Source organism: Microtus oregoni, unplaced genomic scaffold (assembly GCF_018167655.1).
Source record: "Microtus oregoni isolate MIOR12 unplaced genomic scaffold, Mior012 000004F_ref0000308, whole genome shotgun sequence".
Taxonomy (NCBI): Eukaryota; Metazoa; Chordata; class Mammalia; order Rodentia; family Cricetidae; genus Microtus; species Microtus oregoni.
The window spans coordinates 52597935-52620363 of record NW_024543063.1 but is presented as its reverse complement, the minus strand read 5'-3'; positions in this window follow the sequence as shown (position 1 = coordinate 52620363).

Below are 22429 nucleotides of genomic sequence, written 5' to 3'. Positions count from 1 at the left end.
ACATCTTTCAATCAGTTATAAAATATCTTTGTGCTCAGAAAATGATTCAGGTAATTTAGTGGTGGAGCTGACAATACATAGAAAAAAGCTAGAATATGATATACTTGCTGATGAGCCATATTTTACTTATTTACTTATTTTTATTTTATTCATGTGTTTGTGTTTGAATTAATGTATGTCACATATGTATACTGACTTTTTGAGGTACTTAAAAAAAGCAACAGATCCTCTAGAACTGGAGTAATGGGTGGTTATGAGCTACCCAATATGGGTGCTGGGAACTGAACTAGAATAATTATGGAAGAGCAGTTAGTACTCTAAAGAGTTGAGCCATTGTTTCAACTGCCCTCCTCTTATCCTTGTAATTTCTATGTATTTATGTGCCAGAGTTTCTCATTTTACCTACATCTAGCTGTTGGCAAAATATCTCAAACGAATGTTGGTCTGTTGAAGTAGAACTTATGATGTCTCTTTTAACTTTTGTATAGTATGACTGCATAAAACTACTAATTGAATATCTGGAGACAAGCTCTGGCAACTGCTTTATAAGAGTAATGAAGTGATAAGTTAAATGTGCATTGTCTTTCAATCTGCATGCATCCACCCAAATGTGGCTTAAATTAAAAGTGCCTAAATCTCTGTGACATTATTCTATGTCCTTTCAAACTTCTTCATGAGCTGCAACGAGAACTCAGAGCACATTGAGTCACAGTTCTCCAAAATAAAATAGGAATATCTATAGAAATATCTAGAAAAAGGTAAAAATTAGATAAATGCAACACATCCTCACCATATGGCAGAAGTAGTCACTCATTTAGTAAATATAACAATGAGTAAATAGATATTTGAAGGATCTACATTTGGGGAAGGATAGGAGTATGGATATATGTTCAGTCTTGAAGATGTGAGTTTCTGTGGTTCGAGGAATATAGGAGGTATAAATCGTGCAAACTACTATACAATATCAATAAAATTCCAAAGTTTGTGCCCATATTAATTTATGCTAAGTTCTGTGAAACTTAACTCTTCCATCTGACCTCCTACTTTGGTAAAAAGTAGTTGTAATTTTTTTTTTAATTTTCATACTGTTAGTCCTTTAATGACATTATACGAATTGCTACTGTTAACAGACTCCTCCTGTAGTCATATCAGTCAGAAGAAGAGGCAAGGTGTAGCAGCAAAGGAGAAGACTTTATTAGAAAATCTTGTCAAGGAAGATGATGGAGAACTCGGGCCTAACACATCATGCTGGGAAGCTGAATTAGGAGGGTTTTATAAAGACAGTTTGGGGGCGTTGCTACTCATCTCCCAGTGAATGATAGGTAATCACAAATTGGGAATTCCTTCTCTCATCAGCTGGACATACGATATACTTCTGACCCTAAGCCCTTCATTACAAGTTGATTTTCAGTTCGGTGACTCTCAAAGATCACATTCATTTTTCTCATTATAGTCCCGTTGCTGGTCAAGTTTTTCATCTTCACTTCCTGGTTGGTGTCCAGGTTAGAAGTGAGGAACTGCCCCAAGGCCTTCCAGAAAAACTCACAGTAATGATAAAGACAAAAGACACCACATAACAGCAAATCTCCACACTTTCACTATCAGATACTCACGATGTCTTATAGAGACATTAAGTATTAGACTCCTGAAGACACATGACATCTTATACAAGTGGTCACTTTCAAGAAAAACAATTCATGCTATAAAATTTACTATTCATCAAGTTAACAAAATTCCAGTCTGTACTCAGAGATATGACCCTAATACCAATGATGCATGAGAAAAGAAAAATCAAGCCTATAACACCCATTCAACTGGTATGAAGGCTCTTGTTCTCCTTTTTTTCTAAAAATTTTTATTATTTTATAAATAATACAATGCAAAATTTCTACTTCCTCCCCTCCTCCCACTTCCCTCCCACTCCCCCACTCCCTCTTCCCCTCCAGTCCTAAGAGAGGGAAGGGTACCCTGCCCTGTGCGAAATCCAAGGCCCTCCCCCCTCCATCCAGGCTTAGGAAGGTATGCATCCAAATAAAATAGGATCCCCAAAAGCCAGTACATGCAGTAGAGACAAATGCCAGTGCCATTATCATTGGCTTCTCAGTCTGCCCCAATTATCAGCCACATTCAGAAGGTCCAGTTTGATGCTGTCCTTCTTGATACAGGCTCCTATCTGTGAACCAGCCTTCAGTTTTCCTTACATTCTATGTCAATACATTTCTTCTTTGACTGTTAGGGCCTTTGGTAAATTTGTTTACTGCCCCTATCCCTAGGCTTCAGTGTGCCATTTTACAAAGTAGCAATGATGGGGAAAAAATAACAACATCAACAACCCCCCCCTCCAAAAAAAAATAACAAAAAAAAAATTCTTCATCTAATTTTTTTGGAAAAAACAAGGGTCAGCTGAGACTAACCAGTCAGGCCATAGCCTGCCTTTCTCAACGTAATTGATCTTTTAAACCAGCTGTTCCTCAGTGTGCTGTTTTTCTATGGCTTAGCACTCTTTGTTTTTAAATACTACAAAGATTTGTCATGCTAACCATGAACTATGGCCCCACCCAAAGTACATTTAAAATGCCTTAGCTGCTACCCGCGAAGTCGAATCACAGGTATTTAAGGTTGTGGATGGTGCCTATGTTATTATTTTCAAACTCTTGACTGCCAGTTTCTTTTACTTATGTTGTTTGAAAGCATACCAATAGATATGATCTTTAGATTGACACAGAATCTGTGTCTTCCAAAAAGAAAAAAAAAACTCTTTTGCCTACAATTTCCCCTTTGTTGTCTGTTGGGAACTTCAAGTGTTGATATCTGAGAGCTTAAACATACACTTAGGGAGGTTGTACCCATGCCTTTCAGTACTGATCTGGAGACTGCAGAGGCAGATGGCATAAATCTCTAATGTCAAATAGTGTTTCATGGCAATCCACATTTTGTCAATTGCAAACAAGATGAAATGGAGAAAAACGTACCACTTGAAAAAAATCTAGCTAAAACAATAACCTAGAACTGTGAGGTTTTGGATATGGGTTCGAAATTGGTCTTTTATGGATATCAATATCCTCATACACACAATACAACACCAAAATTGCCCAAAGACTCCTGGATTTATATTCCAAGAATTTGAGCCTATAGTTCAACCTTTCAGTGTGAGAGACTCCCTGAGCTCAGTATCTGTTAAGTCCCAATTTCAAATTTGCTTCTCTCTAGTTTCAAACTTATTATCTGTTGTCATAAGTTTAAAAATCAAGTCTTTAATTGGGGACACATTATCCATCTCTTTGGAGAGCATTAAACACACAATAATATTTCAAATGAATAGCACAAGAATCTGGCAGGATGGCAGACTAAGTTAACCTAAATCCTTCCAGAAACAAGATCTTTAGACATGTTGGATGATATGTAGCAACTACCAAAAAATGTGAATGCCTGAGTTGAATAGCAAATTAAATCCTTAGGAAGTAAATGTAAAAATAGAGTTCGAAGTAAAAGCATGAAGCATGTGAATTAGCATTGTGACCAGTCTAAGAACTGTTTATTCATATAAGAAATGAAAAAAAAAAGATGATCATCATGGTGTAAGATGTGGAGGAGTGAGAGAAGGAAGAAAAAGGATAAGAGAAAAAAAGAACGTGTTTTATGGAAAAGAGTGAAGCATCTTTATTTGTCTTTACACTTAGTGTCAAAAACTTTAAACTGCCTTGCTTATAAATGTAAGTATTTGTACAGGATGATGCTAAGGCAAATCTATCAGTTTTGACTTGAGTAATAAAGTTCACAAGCACGCACACACAGGCACACACACCCGCACACAGACACACAGACACATATACGCTTTCAAGCATATACATAAACCTCACTTGAAAAGCTGAGTGGGTTTATCATTCGCACAGGCCAAATGTATGCTCTCCATATGGCCCAGGATGCAGAAGTTAAGAAATTAACATAAAGCCTAGTCCTGGAAGAAAGACAATTTTAGGATTCCCAACAAAGAAAATACAATCTCTTTGAAGTTTGTTCTTACAAAAAAGTTAAGTCACATTCACTTTGCTGCATATTTGAGCACAGAATTGCCTGTGACAAAACAATCAAGGTAACGACCTGCCATAAGTGATATAAACAGGCATAATATATTAGAGGATTAACATCTCATGAATACTGCATAATGGAATAATATTTCACAACAGACATGTAAAAGAATACATACATATACATATATATATATATATATGACATACTTCAAAACATGGATATATAAGTCTTAAAATAATTCTCTGGAAAAGATGCAAAATACCACCAAGAAAAATTAAATGCACAAAAATAAACTAAAGAATAAATCTAAGTTAAGAGAAAAATAATGAAATGGGATGTATACTTGTGACATTATCTTCAATAGAAGATATTGATAGAGGACAAGAAAGAGGAAGTGTTCTTCAGAGATCTGGAGGAGAAAAATATCCAGTCTGCATGGAGAATGGAATCCCAGAAGGGCTCAGTAGAGAGGATTCTAAAAAATAATCAAAATATCATGTTCATAATAATCTTGAGGAATGACAATATTTCAGTTATACCAGCTGTTACTTTCCAGCCACAAAGAAAATGAATACTCAGCCACTGACACACCATTGATCCCAATCAGAATGTTTATAAAGAACAAGGCACAACATATCAAAATTGGAAGGCAGATGAAGTGAGGAAAACAGAAATCCTTTTTTTTTTCACTAGTTTTAAAATCATTTAATATAAAGGATATTGGAGATAAAAGTCATTAGAGATAAAAGCTATCCTTGCCGCTGGACAAACACTTTTTTCTTAGATTTTTAATACTATTTTATAATCCCACTTAGAAACTCAGAAGCCAAGCCAAGCCATGAAAATGAAACTTTACTCTCTACTTTACATGTGATTGTACTCATACTTCAGAGTGAAGTGCACGTGAGTCACAGTGAAACCAGCCAGCTATGATCCTAGCATCCCTACTAGGCTTACAATGTTCCCATCATACATTCCATGATCTAGAAGTCATTTTACAGTTTTCCTACTATAGGTGTTATCCAGTGAAGTGTGCATGGTTCACAGTAAATCAGACAAGGGCATGATTCCACATTTACCTTTTATCTTATTGTTTTATTGTGACAAAGAGACATGATGACCAAGGCCACTCTTACAAAGTAAAGCATTTAGCTGGAGCTTGCATTTAAGTCAAAGACTTAGGCCATTGACATCATGGCAGAGAACATAGCACAACATAGGTTGCCATGGTTTTGGGGAAGTAGTTAAGTACTTTACACCCTAATCCCCAGGGATCAGGGAGTGTGGGAGAGAAGGAGTGAGGGAGAGATGTAAGAAGGGAGGGAGAGAGAGAAAGAGGGAGAGAGAGGCCTTGTATGGACTTTTGACACCAAAAGCCCACCCTAATAACAAACCTCCTCCAAGGACATATTTATTCCAAGAAGACCTCAACTCCTAACCCTCTCCTGATTGCTCATCAACTGGTGTTTGACCTATGGGTACCACTCTTATTCAAACCATCAAACCTTTACTATATAAGTTATTTAAAAAAATGTATGAATGAGACAGAGCCAAAGTCAACTTTCCATGTCAACTTGGGACTGGTGTACTATTTACATTCAAAACCCATACACTTATTGTATGATTTAAAAAACTGTGTTTGAAAGGAGTAGAAAGAATTCCATCATACACTGGATGTGATTTGTTATGTTTCATTATGTATATCTATTTCTACAGAGTAATATTCTACTATACGCAACCTTAAGACTACACTATTTCTATAACTTTAAAAATTCTTGCCAATCTTTTTGATGTCTTATGTGCTTATAAATTCCACAGCTGAAAATGTCTTCAATATGTAGATGAGCATGGATAACTGTTTCTATTAGGGCCATTGTCACTATTCTGTTCCTTCAGCTAAAGATAAAATGTACACTAAATTTAGAGATCCTCTAGTAAACTATTATAATTTTTGAATTAAGCAAAGAGAAATATTCTGTAATACCTCAGTAGAGCAAAAGATTAAAATTAAGATGTAAAAGGTATTGTTTTCGTGCCTCTGGACTCTCTCGTTCCTATCTATTTGCTTTTGCTGATTGGAGGCAATCTGTGGGTTAACTGCTTAACTCCATTTCTTCCCTTCACCCCAACTTGTGTGCTAAATCCCTTTGTCTCTTCTCCTCTTCCTATAAGAACAAGAATCATCGTGTAGGTTATGTGCCTATCCTACCCAGTATGAACTATACAAACAAATTACATCTGCAATTCTCCTTTGGTACATAAATTATCATACTGTTGTCCTTAATGTGTGTACATTTTGTGGGAGTATATTATTTAATCCAGGGCAGAAGATGATCAATTCTGAAATATAACTACTTGATGAGCAATTGCATGTACAAATACAAAGCAAACAACAGTTAGCTTTGGAATTGACAGAACTTATAATGTACAAGTGGCTCAAGAACACAAGATAAAATGATGGACTTCAATCAGAGAGGAGTCTTTCCTCCTTCTTCACGTTTGTCCATTATTTCCACCATAGTGTAACGGCGTAAACGAATGCAGACAGATTGTAAAAATATATATGCAGCTTTTAATGGCGAAATAGACTTACAGAACCACCGTTCCTGCAGAGACAAGGAAAGCAGAAGGCGTGGCTGGGAGCATGCTAGCCAGATTTATAGGCAAACATTAGCCCGAGGCGAACACGCCCCCTTAGGGGCGGGACTTATCCCTACACCATAGTTTAGAACTTTTCAGTTGCCTCAGATCCTTCAGAAATGATAGCAGACCCTGTTCTTCTGGCCATAATCCTCCTGTTCTGTCAAAGGCCCAGCAATGCCTTCATATTTGCTCGTGTATAACAGCACTGAAGTCTTCCAGAGCAAAGCTTGTTCTGTTCCTGTAGCATCAGATGGATACATAGAAGAATGCAGGAGATGTTGTGGACATTGATGAAATGAGAGGAATTCTCCTTCTCTTCAATGGAAATTGAATTACCCTTAGGTGCCCAATAAAACAAAAGAGTATCTGGTCAGTGTTTCTCTTTTCCATGTTCCACAAATGCCAATCACCGTTTATCTACTGTTTACAATGGCTAATTTTCTCCAAAAATATTCACAGCCTACTTTTTTCGATTCATTCATGCTTGTGATCAATTAATTTTACTGACCATGACAAAGTATATTTACTTCAAATTTTATTTTTTATTTATTTGTTAATGTTAAAATATAGAACATTACATTAGGACTGTATACATATATATATTATATACATATGCATAACTTATATAGTATCACTTTGCTCCAAAAGAATTCAGCTTTTGAAATGGAATATGGCACACACACATAATCCATGAACTTGGGAAACCAAGGAAGGAAGATGAGAGGCTGAACACCAGTCTGTGTCATGTGAAACTCCATCTCACCAAACCAAACCAAACCAAACTAAACCAAAATATATGTAAGTAGTTAAAAAGGCACACATAAAACAAATAATGCATCAAAATATTAGACATTTACTTTATAAACATTCGCTTACAGGTATAAAATAAATTTACAGATTATATTATGCTAAATTGTAAATGTATTACATATGTATATATATATATATGAGAGAGAGGAGAAAGACAGAGAAACAGAAAGAGATAAAAAGAGAGGGAAGCAAAGTGGTTCGGGGAAGAAAAAGTAAATATGCACTTTAGAATGCATAATAATAACAACAAATAACACCATGAAACCTCTCTTTCACACCAAGTTTTCTAAATTGAATTTTCAGAGTCATTGCAGAAACTGTTTCATTAAGTCCAAATAATTTCAGAGGATATAGGCTGGTTATACATTTATAACGAACACATACTCTTAACAAGAGGGATTTGTTAACAAAGCCCATTTAATCTTTCTCATAGTAATCATTTGCCTTTTTTAATTAACTGATCATTCTGATGATGCAATTACTGGTCAAAGCAATGTGAAAAAGCTTCATATTGGGAGAAGCGTGGTAAACCAAAATGTAAATGAGATTAGGCAGTGGGAGCAAAGCGGGTGCTTGGATTATAAATGCCTTCTTTTTCTTTTTCTTTGTAACTAAAGCTCTAAGACATCTTAATACAGCTGTATGAATTTAAAAAAAAAAAAAAGGAACGCCTCCACTCCCTGCGCACCTGTGACTACCTACCAGATTCGTAGGAAGACAGTGGAGAACTCTGCAAGCAGCCAGGGCAAGTGGAGGCAGCTGGGCTGGGAAATTTGAGTGTCTGGTGAGGTGAGGCTGCGAAAGTAATCAGGCAGGTCTAGGACACTTAGGCACAAGGGCTGTTAATAGCTGAGGACAGGCAAGGAGAGAGGGAAGTGCAGGGTTTACCTTGGGCACAACCCGGATTGCTAGTTGTAAGGAGTCTGTGCTGCTGTCCTGGAGGCAACACTTCCCAAGGTGGAATGAGTGGGATGGTCCAAACCTCCCTCATTCTTCTTGAAACCTTGTCTGGCTCTGCTCACCTGACGCTGAACATGGCATTTAGCTTCAAAAGTGCACAGAACACCAGGCCATTATCCTTATAGGACCCTTAATGAAGTTAAATCAGGTTTCATAGAAATCTATGGTTATTTTAATGAATATTAAAATTAGGGTTGACTCATAAAGCCAAATTCTTTTGTGCATCCATATACATATTTATCATTATATATATATATTATATATATCATTATATATATAATTTATCTAACATATAAAAAGTGTTATTTCTAGAAAGACTAAGAGAAAATGGCCACTTTTACAGGCCTAAAATAGGATGGGTGTACATCTTAAAACTAGTTACTCCCTTTGTCTTGACTTGAGTGATTAAACCTCCATGAAGCGTCCTTAATCTTGGCATCAACTCCAGAAGTCAATCTTGATTTTCAAGAGAATGACTTGGGACACTCACGGTCAAACTGCTGTAGCAGAAGGCAAAAATAAGTAAATAAACAAAAACCATTTAAGTATTGTAGGATGAACTTATCGATATGTGTATTACATATATGTAATAAAATATGGGGTTCATAAACATGAATGGAACAAAATTTCTGTCCTATACAAATTAATGGTCTATCAGGGAGAACTAGCATAGGCAATTTACCATATAACAACCAAGAACTGAACTGGGCATGAATAAAGAGCAGAGTACCATGATACACAAGTACTCAAATGCTATAAGGAAGCATGTTATTTTGTACACTGAATAATAACAGCAGTGGTGATAAGAGTAATAAAAACTAGGAAACCACAGAAGCAGCCTCAGACAGACCAGGCCATCTGGAAGGCTCATGTTGTAGGTCGTATCCAGTCAGATCCTGCAGAATGTGCAGAATTAGCCATGAAGGATACTGTCTTCCACGTTATCTTATTTCTGTAATTTTCTATCACAAAAAATAAAATCTAAATCGGAGGTTTCAAAAAAAAGCATTGGGGAAATGGCCCAGGAATAAAGCAAGGGGTGGCTTTTTATATGATTAATGCATGGCATGGTGCAAAATGCACGAGAGGAGAGCTGCAAGGCACCCTACACCCTTAACAAGAAGCCATGGGCAAGCTTTCTGCTTAAACCCTCTAATCCTATTGCTCCTGCCTGGAAAGCAGCGAGGCTGGTCCACAACACAGAAGGGTGGCGATCGGCAGCAAGTGCACACAGCAGGCGCTCCACGCTTCAGGAAACTTAATCATATAACCCTCTTCATTACTCACGAAATCACTGGCTGTCAATACTCCAGCCACGGCCTCCCTGACTACTGCTGTTTAAGATCCTGTCAATCTTCTCCTGCGATTTTGCCAAGCAAATTCACTCAGAGCTATTTCCAGGCAGTAGTATCTCGGGTGATAGCATTGCCGCCATTCCTGTGGCACAGAAACAGGAAAACAAAACTCCTTCCAAGCCCTTTCATTCTGGCATTCTACACGCAAGAGGCAAAGGGACCTCCTTGTGCTGAGCAGGAACTGAGGTACAAATGCAATCTCGCATGTATGTTAAAGTCAGGACTGATATTTTTTTATACAAAGAACAAAATTGGCCTTTTCTGTGTTCACCGATATAACATTAACAGTGCATCATTATTGTCTTCTTCATCTTCAGCTACATGTACAGCATGTTATCATGGATCCTCATAGCAACCTTATGGATTTAATAGATTCCCACTTGTGCTAAGATGAAGAAAATATCCTCAGATAGAAATCATTCCTGATCAGGTGTCGTGTTACAGAGAAGCCCAGCAAAGGATAAAGTAGAGAACTGTTTGGAGTCTCCATAAATGAGTGGAGTTTCATCAGTTATCCACGAATGGCCATTATTAACAGACATGAAAACCAAACTGATTCATCAAGTGCAACTTTCCAGAAACCATGATGGGTTTATCTTACAGAGTATTTAGAAAACACAAATGTTGTTTGTGCCATGTTACACTGAATGGTTAGTAAGAAACCCAAAGCACCTGCTGAAACCTTTATTTTTCACAGATAAACTAAATTAGTACACCTACGCTGTTTTCTTCCCCCATCCACCTCCCTCTTTACATTCCTCCCCCTCTTCCTTCCTTCTTTTCTTCCTCCCTTCCTCTCTTCCTTCTGTGATAATGAATCCATTTTTCTTTTTGTTTTCTTTCTTTCTTTTTTTTTTCTTTTGGTTTTGAAAGACAGGGTTTCGCTGTACCTTGGAGCCTGTCTTGGAACTGACCTTTGCAGACTAGGCTGCCTTGAACTCACAGAGATCTGCTTGCCTCTGTCTCTCAAGTGCTGGGATTAAAGGGGTGTGCCAGCACCCAGCGTGAATCCATTTTTCTAAACAAATGCTTCATGTACATTGGTATCGACTATGCAAATTTCTTGAAATACTTATTTCCAAGAAATATCTCTTTTCTAGACTATTTCTTGATCCCATAAACACACTGCAAAGGCAAGTTTTCACAGAGTTTTTCCCTTCTCTTAGCCCTAAGCAAGCTTCCTTTGTTTTAATTTTAGGCATGACACCAACTACAGAGAAGTCCAGGTAGCATCCTGATCATCACTATTCTCACTTCCACACCCAGTTAGGTACTATTTGTCATTTTGACAACATTCTTATAGACTTCTATATGCTGGTTTTATAGTAGGCAATATTTCAGGATATAATTTCCTCAGAATTGCTCTTTTCTTTGCTTAATCAATTTAAAGAAAGCTGGGATTACCATTGCTAGTAGGGTGGCTATTTTCTTTTATGTTTGTTTGTTTCTCAAGACAGGATTTCTCTGTGAAACAGTCCCAGCTGGTTTGGAACTCAATAAGTAGGCCAGGCTGGCCTCAAACTCACAGAGATCCGCCTGCCTCAGCTTCCTGAGTGCTGGGATTAAAGGCATGTGCCACCACTGCCTGACTTTGTAGGGTGCCTTTTCAAATTATTTGGCACACAGTGTGATCTCAAGTGTAGGAAAACAAGCAAAATGAAGAAATTAAAGTAAAATGGGGGCTTGCATTCAATTTCCCAAGATTTCTATTTCCAACCTTCTGTGAAATAATTTGTAAACGCAAGATTTGTGTGGTTTTCTCATTTGAAATGTTTTTTTTTTCTCACTGCCCATCTCAGGATAAGGTCCAAGCACCTTCATTTCCTGATGAAATCATGGTTTCCCCACAGCCCGTAGATCCTCAACCCTTTCTTGCTTCACAGAGATGACTGCAGAGCACCAAGTAGACCTGGCATCACTGCAAGTATAAGATGCACTACCTAAGGTCTATGGCATTAAACAGTGTACTTCATCACCCATGATATGCCTCCTCTGTGCCCCGTTTCTGCTTTCACATAGATCTTTTGATCTACACTGCACAAAACTTTCTAATGTTTATAGCTAGGAAGTTCTGGTTGTGCATCTTCCTTGTTCATTCATTTGATTGAAAAAAAAAATTATGGAAATCCATTGGTAAACAAAATCAAGAATATATTCTCAGATCAGGAAAAATTCGTAAACACATTAGCATGATACTTTTGATATCAGGTGATTGGGAAGTTAGAGTATTATTAGAAAAAAGCAGAAGTCTACTATAAGCAAAAGGATTCAGGAAATTCCTTTCTGGGTGGAAAAGATCAGCATTGGTTTTAAGGTTAAGAACAGAGTAATAATGTTTGAGATATAGAGGGCAGCAGGTTTAAAGTCTCTGAGAAGAAAGTGAGCATCATTAATCGAGGGTCAAGAACAGATTCAATGTGATGTTCCTTATATAGGAATTCATATCTTAAATTCTATATGGCATCATTCTGCTTTGATCCCTAATTTTTAATATTCATTATGCCATTCTCTTACAAGTTTGGGAATCAAAAAATAGAGGTTAGAGAAGAAACTACATGTTTTTGTGTCTATAACCTATCTATTATATGGACTCCCTGAGATCAAGAACCAAAGTTGAATATGTATATTGGCTGGATGCTACCTGACTTGACACAAAAAACGTACTTGATAATTATTAATGATAATTGAATTGAAAGACAAAAAAATTATTCAAGATAATTGAGTTGAAGGATAGATGAAAAATAAATAAATTTCTTAATATTGTCTTAATGGAAATTATGGTACAATTTTAAATGCAAGCTAACTGCAAAAAATACCATACAGTCCTAACCTGGCTCACATTATGGAGATAAAAAGAAAGAGGCAAGATGCTGCACTCATCACACTCAGTCCTGTTTTCACCTCATTGACCAAGGCCATGCTTTCCTCCCCAGGGCATGGGTCATTTGTGGTTATTCGTACTTCATGTTGGCATCACCAAATGCTGTGACGAGACTGCACTATTTGCTGGATAATGGCTAATCCTTGGTTCCTTTTGCTGCCACCAAGATGAACAATACAAGCTGTGAACGAGATCAGAAATGAAGCAAGATCTCAGCAGGAGGCCAAAGAAAACATATTTTGTATGGTCTTTATCAAATCCCCGGATTCTACATCTGGATTTATTTTAAGAATAAAAAATGAACAGAAGAAATTATTTGCGTGTTCACAATTCCAATGGAAAAATTCTTATAGCATAAATATGCATTTTTAATGAATTAAATCACTGTTTTTAAATCTGCTTTCTGTATGTGACTGTACCCTTCACCCGATGTATACTCTCATTTACTGTGACATCAGAATGAATGCTGTGAGCTTTATTTTCTTCCATTTTCATACCAGAATAATGAAAATTGCAAGAGTTTAATACACATAGCTGTTTTAGTCTCTGTTCTGTTGCTGGAAGAGACACCCCATTACCAAGGCAACTCTGATAAGAGAAAGCATTTAAACGGGGGATTGCTTACAGTTTCAGCGGCTTATTCCATTATCATCATGGAAGGGAGCATGGTAGCATGCTGGCAGGCATGGTGATGGAGAAGTATTTGAGAACTACATTCTGAAGAGAAAGGTGGGACAGACATGGGCTTTTGAACCTCAAAGCCTATCACCAATGACACTTTTTCTCCAACAACATAACTCCTAACCCTTCTAATCCTATCAGAGTTCTACTCTCTGGTAAATAAACATTTAAATATATAAGCCTAGGGGGTCCATATTCAAACTTCCGTAATATCCAAGGCAATAAAGATTCTATGGAATGATGGAATGATATTTTGTCAGTATATTGACTTGTATTTACAAAAGCATTGCTCACGAATTCAATTTCTTTAACTGAAAAAGACAAGATCTCCTGAGTAAACTGGGACTGTGTTCATCATGGGAGAGGGCATAATGGGAGGGGAGAAAAGAAAAATGTATAGCTCAACAAAAACAATAAAAAAATAGTGACTAGAAAAGTGTTCCTTATTAATAATTTACAGTTGTCAAAGACACTACAATATGCTGCCTCATAATACAATGCTAAGTGTACTTACTGATCTTTGAATTTTTCAAAAATTGTCTTTAAACATAATAAGGGAGATAGACAAGAATGCTCTTCTAATGTATTCTACTTTTAAAATATTTGGCATATTTGAAATCCTTGGCATTTACTGTTGAGTAATAAAATACAATTCTGGAGTTATCTGATGATAAAATTTTATACATTTTAGAAAGTACTTATCATTATTAATCTTTTATAATTTCTCATCACTTTTCAATTTTAATCTTAATAAACTTTTTTTGACTGATTATGTATATGTTTGGTTTGCCCTGATATCTATTCTCTTTTTTTTTTATTTTAGCACTCTTTGAAGAAAAATAACTTTTTGGATGGCTTACATAAAAACTTGAAGAGTAAAATAATCTTCATGGAACTAAATGCTTCAAATCATGAAAAGGTCAAGTCTTGGCAGACTGCATAAGGGAGGAGATTGGAAGAGTCTGAAGGTTATAGCATTGAAATTATTTCTGCTATTCATTGATTTCTCAGCTTTCATTCATGTTGATATTCTTATTAAACTTGTGTGGGATGTTTACCATCTTCCAGATCTGAAATGCAGAAATTGGAAGTATTTTAGAAATGTATTTTTTCTGAAAAAGTCCATCTTGTAATGTGAAGTAAACTATGCAAGCTTGTTTAGTGTTTTTATAAGTGGCTTTAGGAAGCCAGTCGCTTGCTTATTTGTTGTTATTGGTTTCTATTGATACATTCTCGTTTACTATCTCCTTAATATTTTGTGTATCTGGTTAAATTTATTTCCCATCACCTTCTGATTGATCGACTATCAAACTTCAGTCTTCCTTCTAAGTAAACTTTTTGTCTATTACCTCAACTCTTCCAAATGACCTCTGTCTTAACAGTTATTTCATGAGCCAGGACCAAATTTGGCAACTCATAGCTTTCTAAGAGCTGGTTTTGAAGTGTTGTTTGGCCTCAGACTCTGTTTCTCGGATTCTGGGCACCCAGAGAGCTTTTAAGTTTAATCCAAATACAGAGAGAGAAGGTAAAGTGATTCATGCTTTTGGACATCTACTTGTTATTAATATTTTGAGTGCATGATCTCAGTACTTCTGTTTTAAATTGACCAAATCTGACTAAAGGAATGAAGGCAGTGTGAAATTAAAAAAAAAAAAAAAGAGAGACAAAACTGAACCAGTTACTCAGACTTTGGGGATGTTACCTTGTCTTGTCAGCCTTCAAACTTTAGACTCAAGCAAATCTGTATCATCATTACAGATCTGAGGTGCTTCTGTAAGTAATTTAAAACACTTGTAGAGTTCTAGAAACTAGAATAGTTCACATTCTAGTTTCAACTAAACGACAGTTACCCATAACTACTACTTCTGGTGCATATTAATTAACTGTAACTTAACTATCAATATAAAAGCTTAGATTTGGTTTATGTTTATAATTTATCATGATGAAACATACTTGAACTTCCTTACTGAAAAAGAGACAAAATATCTAAAAGTCATGTTCAAAAAGCAGTAGTGATTTACTAAAATAGATTATTTTAAATATTTATAACTATTTTATTTTAAAATACAATAAATAAAACTACTCAATAACTGCAGATTCAAAAGTAGACCAAACATAACACAATGCTAGTTTTTGATTAAATTCCTACCTTATCTTTGTAAATAAATTATCTTACCGGTTACAAAGAATACTTTTGGTATTGTTTTGATTTTTAGGAATGTAGAACTTGCGATAAGGATTTGAATGTGGGGTGCTTAATTAAAATTATTCTAGGAATTGAAAATGAGAGGTAAAAGAAGAGCTGAAAAATAAAAATTCAATAAAAAGGCACATTCATAGCTGAAGATATTTCTGTGGTCACTAAGCCTTAGTAGTATCATCACCTCCAGAGAAATACACAGGAAAAAAATGTTTTGGAAGTTTTCACTTGAAGTATGGAATTCAAAAACATTTATCCAGTAGGTTGTTTCTTACTATCCATTCCATTTTACCGTAGGTCAGGAAATGCACCCATTGGGAGATTTTCTGCCTTGGGAGAATTCAGAGCAGGAAAAGAAGCTCAATAGCTCCATTCCTTGGACTGAATGATAATCAGCAGTGAAAGCAGAGTCTACTTCAGTAGCTGCAAGTTAGGGTGACATCAGAATATTGGAAGGAACAACAGCTGGATCTTCATGTCTGTCTATCTGAAATCTTACAACAGTTAAATTCACCTTTTAAAAATCGCAGCATTAGGCTGGAGAGATGGCTCAGCGGTTAAGAGCATTCATTGCCTGCCCTTCCAAAGGTCCTGAGTTCAATTCCCGGTAACCACATGGTGGCTCACAGCCATTTGTAATGAGGTCTGGTGCCCTCTTCTGGCCTGCAGGAAAAAAAATCCCAGCATTATATGTGAGGCCAGTAGGATGCTTCACATATAAAAGAAGACTTTTAAACTTCTGACCACACAGAAGTTTCAGATTAAACTAAGTGTCTCTCAAAACAAAACACAGATACTTGAATATGGAAAATGGATTTGTAGGGAGTGGAGGGATTGAAGGATGTAATGGATACAAAAGAGAGTAGGGGACATTAGAAATCAATACTGACTTTAGACATGTATGGAAATGTCAACAAACAAACAAATATATCCATATTTAAATAAAAGAAGAATCACATCATCACTTATTTTCTTACATGAGCATCACTTAAAAGTAAATTTTAACATGCTTGTATCTTGATAAAAATGTGATTAAGCCAATGAAAATGAAAACTACGTATTCTCAAAGTCATATATTAAGTAACGAATATTCCCAGACTCTTATATTGATTCTTTTGTCAATCAAGGTGATGAACAGCTAAAGAATATTTGATAAAAATTAGCTGAATGTAAAAGCAATAAAACAACAAAAAGTAGCTGAATGTAAGTAACAGATTTTAATCTTTAAAACGTCTAACAGGCAGACATACCTTCAAACTTACAGTCTTAGCATGTGAAAGGGACATTTGTGATGGACAAGTACGCAGACCATCTATGTGTTTTATCTACTACTTATGGGTCCATAAATGTAGTGATTGTCTCAAGTTTTGTTCTTTTAATTGACGTTAATAAAGTGCAGTGTGTGACTGTCCATACTAACTAATTCTGTCACTGTTAGAGAAAAGGGTAGTAGGAGTGCTAGTTTGACAAACCGATCTTTCTTCATTTATATTTGCATATGTAAAAGGCATTAAATGATCATGCTTGCATGAGCTCGCGTCAGTATTAAGGGCATGCATTAGCAACAGAGATTTTTGTTTCTTTCTCTGTTTTGCTATCTATTTTTAAGGCAAAAGTATGTAGTTGAGAATTAAATAAAGTAGTTAATAGAGTTTTTAATCTATGAGTTAGAAAGGAATATTAAGGGTTTAAAAGCACTTATTGCTCTTGCAGAGGACATGGGTTCAATTCCCAACATCCAAATGGGAGCACAAAAGCCACACATAACTCCAGTTCCAGGGGCTCTAACATCCTCTTACCTACACAGGCACTGTGCACTCACATAGTACAAACACATGAATGAAGATACAACAGCAATCAATAAAATAAATTCTTTTTTAAAAAATATTCATCAGGATAATGCAAGCACATGATATAAGATATACACAAAAATAAGTAAAGTTGGTATTCGGTTACATCTCTTCTCAGAAATGAAGACTAAAATTGTATTTCAAGGATCCTCGAAGTCAAGGAAATATAGTCAGAAAGAAATTGAATTAGAAGAACCATGTCTTTTTTTCAGGATTAAACAACAACAAGAAAATGCCTATATTTCTATAATATTGGCCTTGATAAACTGAAAAATACCATTTGCCTTTACACTGTGCAGAAATAGAAAAGGGACTTTAGTTAAAACTCATATAAAGCCAACAGCTGAGGAGACCTGCTGCAGAAATGACAAAAACAGGGAGAACAAAAGACAGTTGTCACTGCTCTGAGCCTGGCTTGAGGGCTTGAGGATAGTCTTCTAACCTCATGACTGAACTTAGGTACCAAGAGTATGGTCTACTTACACTTTAGAAAAGCACACTAAATAATATGATTATTTTTCTTCTGGTCTCTGAGACTGTATTGAGAGAAAATATTCTGTGACTAATATATTGCAGCCAAGTTCATCAATGTCTATTGCTGGGGTGGAGTGAGCGGAATAGTCTGGCAGAACTAAGAACTAAACTGAGCAGGAAGAAAGAAAGTAAGTGCCTTGGTGCCAATGAAACTGTGGGAAGCCTGACACCAAGTACTCTGGAGATATTGATGATTACATTGTGTCAATAAAAAGAGTCATTAAAATACTGTATAATTCCTTCTTTCGTGTCCCACACTTCTCATCTAAAGGACTGACTTTATCCATGAGCTATCACATAAAATATCCACAGTTGTGCGTATAAATCAACCACAGTGAATTGGGAAAATCTATTATGAATAGCTGCTATATTTCTGAAGCAACTGATGTCATAGAGTGGAAGTATTTCTGTGCACGAGGACTACATGTAAATGGAAGATAATAAAAACCTTGTTGGACTCTTTTTAAAGTTTATGTGCCTTCTGGAGACAGAGAAGACAAAATTCACATATTAAAAATGAGAAAGCTTCTCTTAGCAACAATGTGCCGCACGTTCTTTATCTCCAAACTTTATCATAGAGTTTAGCAGAAGTTACCAATGCAAAAGACAGTAAGAAAATCTTCAAAAAACAGAGTTTCAGAGATTTTTGGTTTGTAAAATGGGTTCTGTGTCATTTGTTTTCATTTGGACGTTTACAGAAATACATGTAATTGTGGCTAGACAAATAATTTGGAGGTTATATTAATAGAAATGGGAAAGCTAATCCTTTCTGCTTGATATTTAAATACTTCAATATCTATGTATCATTATATAATTTCTGTGTCTATGCATATATATATATATATGATATGCATTTATATGTCTATTTATCTACCATGTATCTACTCTTGTTACATACTAGGATTCTAAGTTTTCTAATAATAATCTAAAGCTGGTGTCAAAAAGAAAGATTCTTGATAGTCTATCTGCCCAAGTGGAAGCTAACTTTTGCATCCATGTCATCAATGCAAATCTGGTTCATCTATTTTATTAAAGGACATGTTAGAGTCCATTCTTGAAATTTTTGAGAAAGAACGGGCCATGCAATTACAATGCTGTTGAAGCCACAAGTTTCACACAGTAAATGTGCAGCTGTCAGATTTCTAGATAGACCCACGAGTGCACAACTTATGGGGGACCTGATTGCAGAGCTTCGGCAACTCTTATCTTTTGGATAAGTCACTATCAATTCTGTAGAAATCTTGTAAAATCATGGCCTTTCTCCCTTCAAAATGGGACGCATTTCCAAAAATGCCTCAACAGTGTAACTTCCTCCTGTATGAGCAATGGAATGACCTTCCATGGAAACTTACAGCGATAACACTCACTCTATGTTCTAATAGTTCTAATAAAATCTACATAAATTTAATCCCCCATAATTACTTTTGCTAATAGACTACATAGGAATTTCAAAATGATAGGAAGACAATATGCCTGACCCTACTGACTAAAAGGTCATCTCCAAAGCTGGTTATCACAGTGGAAATCGGCATGAGGGGAGTGGGTGAGTCCAGGGTTATGACTTTTAGTGATCTTATTGATGTGGGATTACGCTAGGTATGCTGTGAATATGTTTTATTACCATTGGTTAATAAAGAAAGTGGTTAGGCCGATGACAGGGAAGAATATATAGCCAGACTGGAAGAAGTATAGACAGAGAGTAGGCAGAATCAAGGAGAAGCCATGTAGCTGCAGAAGGAGAAGTACCCGGCAGAACCTAAGGAGCCTCACAGGTAGGCCACAGCTTCTTGGTGAAACACAGATTGAATGAAATGGCTTAATTTAAGATGTAAAAGCTAGCTAAGAATACACTAGAGTCATTGGGCGTGCTTGCCCAGTGTATTGGAATTAATACAGTTTTTGTGTGATTATTCGGGTTTGGGTGACCAGGCAATTAACGAACAGTTTCCGACTACATCTTATCGAATGGTGTGGAATGTCAGGCATTTCCCTTAGATGCTGGCTCTTCCTTGGTGTTGTAACTTTTTCCAGAAGTACTGATTTGTCAGATTGTACCTGTGTTTTTGTGATTCTGAAATGCTTGTTGATATCATTGCTTTTGCCTTTGAAAATTTTAAAACTAGTTCTGTAAAACCTAGAAACAGGGTGGAGATCACACTTCTTTCTCCTTCTCTGCCCAAATAACAAAGAACATGCAGAGGTAAAGTGCTTCTGTTAATTTATTTCGTTTACCCTCAGACCCTATGAATCAGATTTTTGCCTGCTATAGTGAATCTTTTGGAACTGAAAGATTTAGTGAGCTTAAGCCCAAAATAAACTCGATACACTTCTATGGGGATCATGCATCAGACTTTTCTATTTAAGTTTCTCTCCCACTGATCTAACCAAAGTTAGTTTACCCTCATGAGTGACACTTGGGAATCAGGAGTTCTGACTATAAGAAATCAAGGCAAATGTTCATGTCTTCACTATATGGTTCCTCACATAGAAGGACATTTATGGAAAGTAGTGGTTTAGTGCTTTTACATAACTTCAGAGCAAGTGTGTTGCACAAAAATCTTAAAGTATTCTGATCTCATATAATCTGATATAGCTCATAGGGAGCACCATTGCCATCAAATGGCAAATGAAATGCTGATCATTCTACTAATTAGCATTGCACTACCTAACTTATTGAGGAGACAAGTAAATTGCATGAATCAAGAAGTTGCTTTCAATCTAATATAAGGAATTACATTTCCTGTAAGTGTAATATTCTATACATCAAGTCAAAATAATTGTCCAGCAACTAAAATTTATACAAAGAAAAGACCTATGGTTTTGAAACATAGGTACTTTAGGTTCTCTGGTCATCCCCACATCCTCATGATGAAACCTGAGAGTAAATTTGCCCTTTAATCAGAAGAACATGTGACTCTGTTTAGCTAACCAGAGTATCATAACCCCACAACTTCATAGGGTCAAAATTTCATGAGAACTGTCCATATAATTCATGTCCAGATACATGGAAGCATTTATGTAAGAAACATTGTAAATGTTTTTGACACATTATGGAAATGTACTGAGAAGAAACCAGGTTCTGAGGACATTTTTCACATTTTTTCTCATGGACCTTTTCATGAATGTGGAAAATAATGGAGGTATTTTTTGATGATCATTCAATTACCTATAGTAATATTAAAAACTAATATAGAATACCTGCTTTTTCAAAGATCATCTATTACTCACCTTTCTTTGTATACTTCTCTTAACCTAATTTTTGATTCACATAAAAGTAACCCACTTAATGCCTTGAATTTCTGTTATCTATGGTGCAAAACCTAACTAATATAGGAATTTGTTCCTCATTTGTTTTCAATCAGTTCAATGAAAATAAAAGAGGAAGTTTGAAAGCAACCTCATGCCTTTGTACAATGGTAGTGTGAAGTTTGAAGTTAATAGTTGAATATACTTTTAAAAATTATCGAATAGTTTTGCTTCTTTCTTTGCCAATTAATTTTTACAATGAAAAGACCTATGGTTTTAGTAAATAGGTATGCAGAGAAAGGATGAATAGAAAGTATAGAAAGAAAGTAGCCCATCATTATATGGTTCATTGCAGAGATCCCCAAAACACATTCTTTGGAGATACTCCTGAAATGTATGAATTCATTTTGAAGAACCTCTCCATTTGGTTCAATTTGTTCTCATGAGCCAATATTTCATCAACATATAATGAGGAATATTGTTGTAAAAGCTTTCAATGGGTGTTATTGCAGAACATTTTCCAAGTCACTGAAAGCATGCTTTGGAATGGAAGCAGTTACAGCATCTGCTAATGAGGGTCCTGGAGCTAAGGCGGCGAAACTTCAAAAAGCTGGGAACCATAACGGGATCACGAAGAGTTTGGAAAATGTCAAATATTAGTTCAAGTGATTTCTAACAATAAAACAGCTGCCTGGGGATTTTCTCAGTATGGAACACTGCAATGTATGTATTTCTACCATGTGAGATACAGAACACCAACAAATACGTCTAAATGTTCTATACCAACATTTTAATATTTTCAGTGCTTGTATATTTCTTAATGAATATTTTATGAGTTTTCACCGCTGAAGCTATTTAAGCATGTGATAAACTTTCATTATAATATATGAAAGATGGAAAGGTTATTTTTAAAAGTGCAGATATGGCATAAGCCAATAAACTAAGATCAGAATGAAAACAGAGTTCTTCAGGTCTTCATTAGTGTGGGTGAATATAAATGGATTATGGTCAGAGGTCCAGTGTACAGAACTTGCTACTTCATTCTTTATCTTTAATGTCATTCAAGGGACTGTAAAGCAATTTTTTATAAACATTTATAAATTCATTTATATAAATAAGCACCAACATCTTTTGGGAGGTTTGATTCATAAAGTTTTCCTCTCTGTGTAACATATAGATTGTACTATACTGTCTGGGTAAAATTAGAACATTTTAAAAATATATTTTCTATTGATTT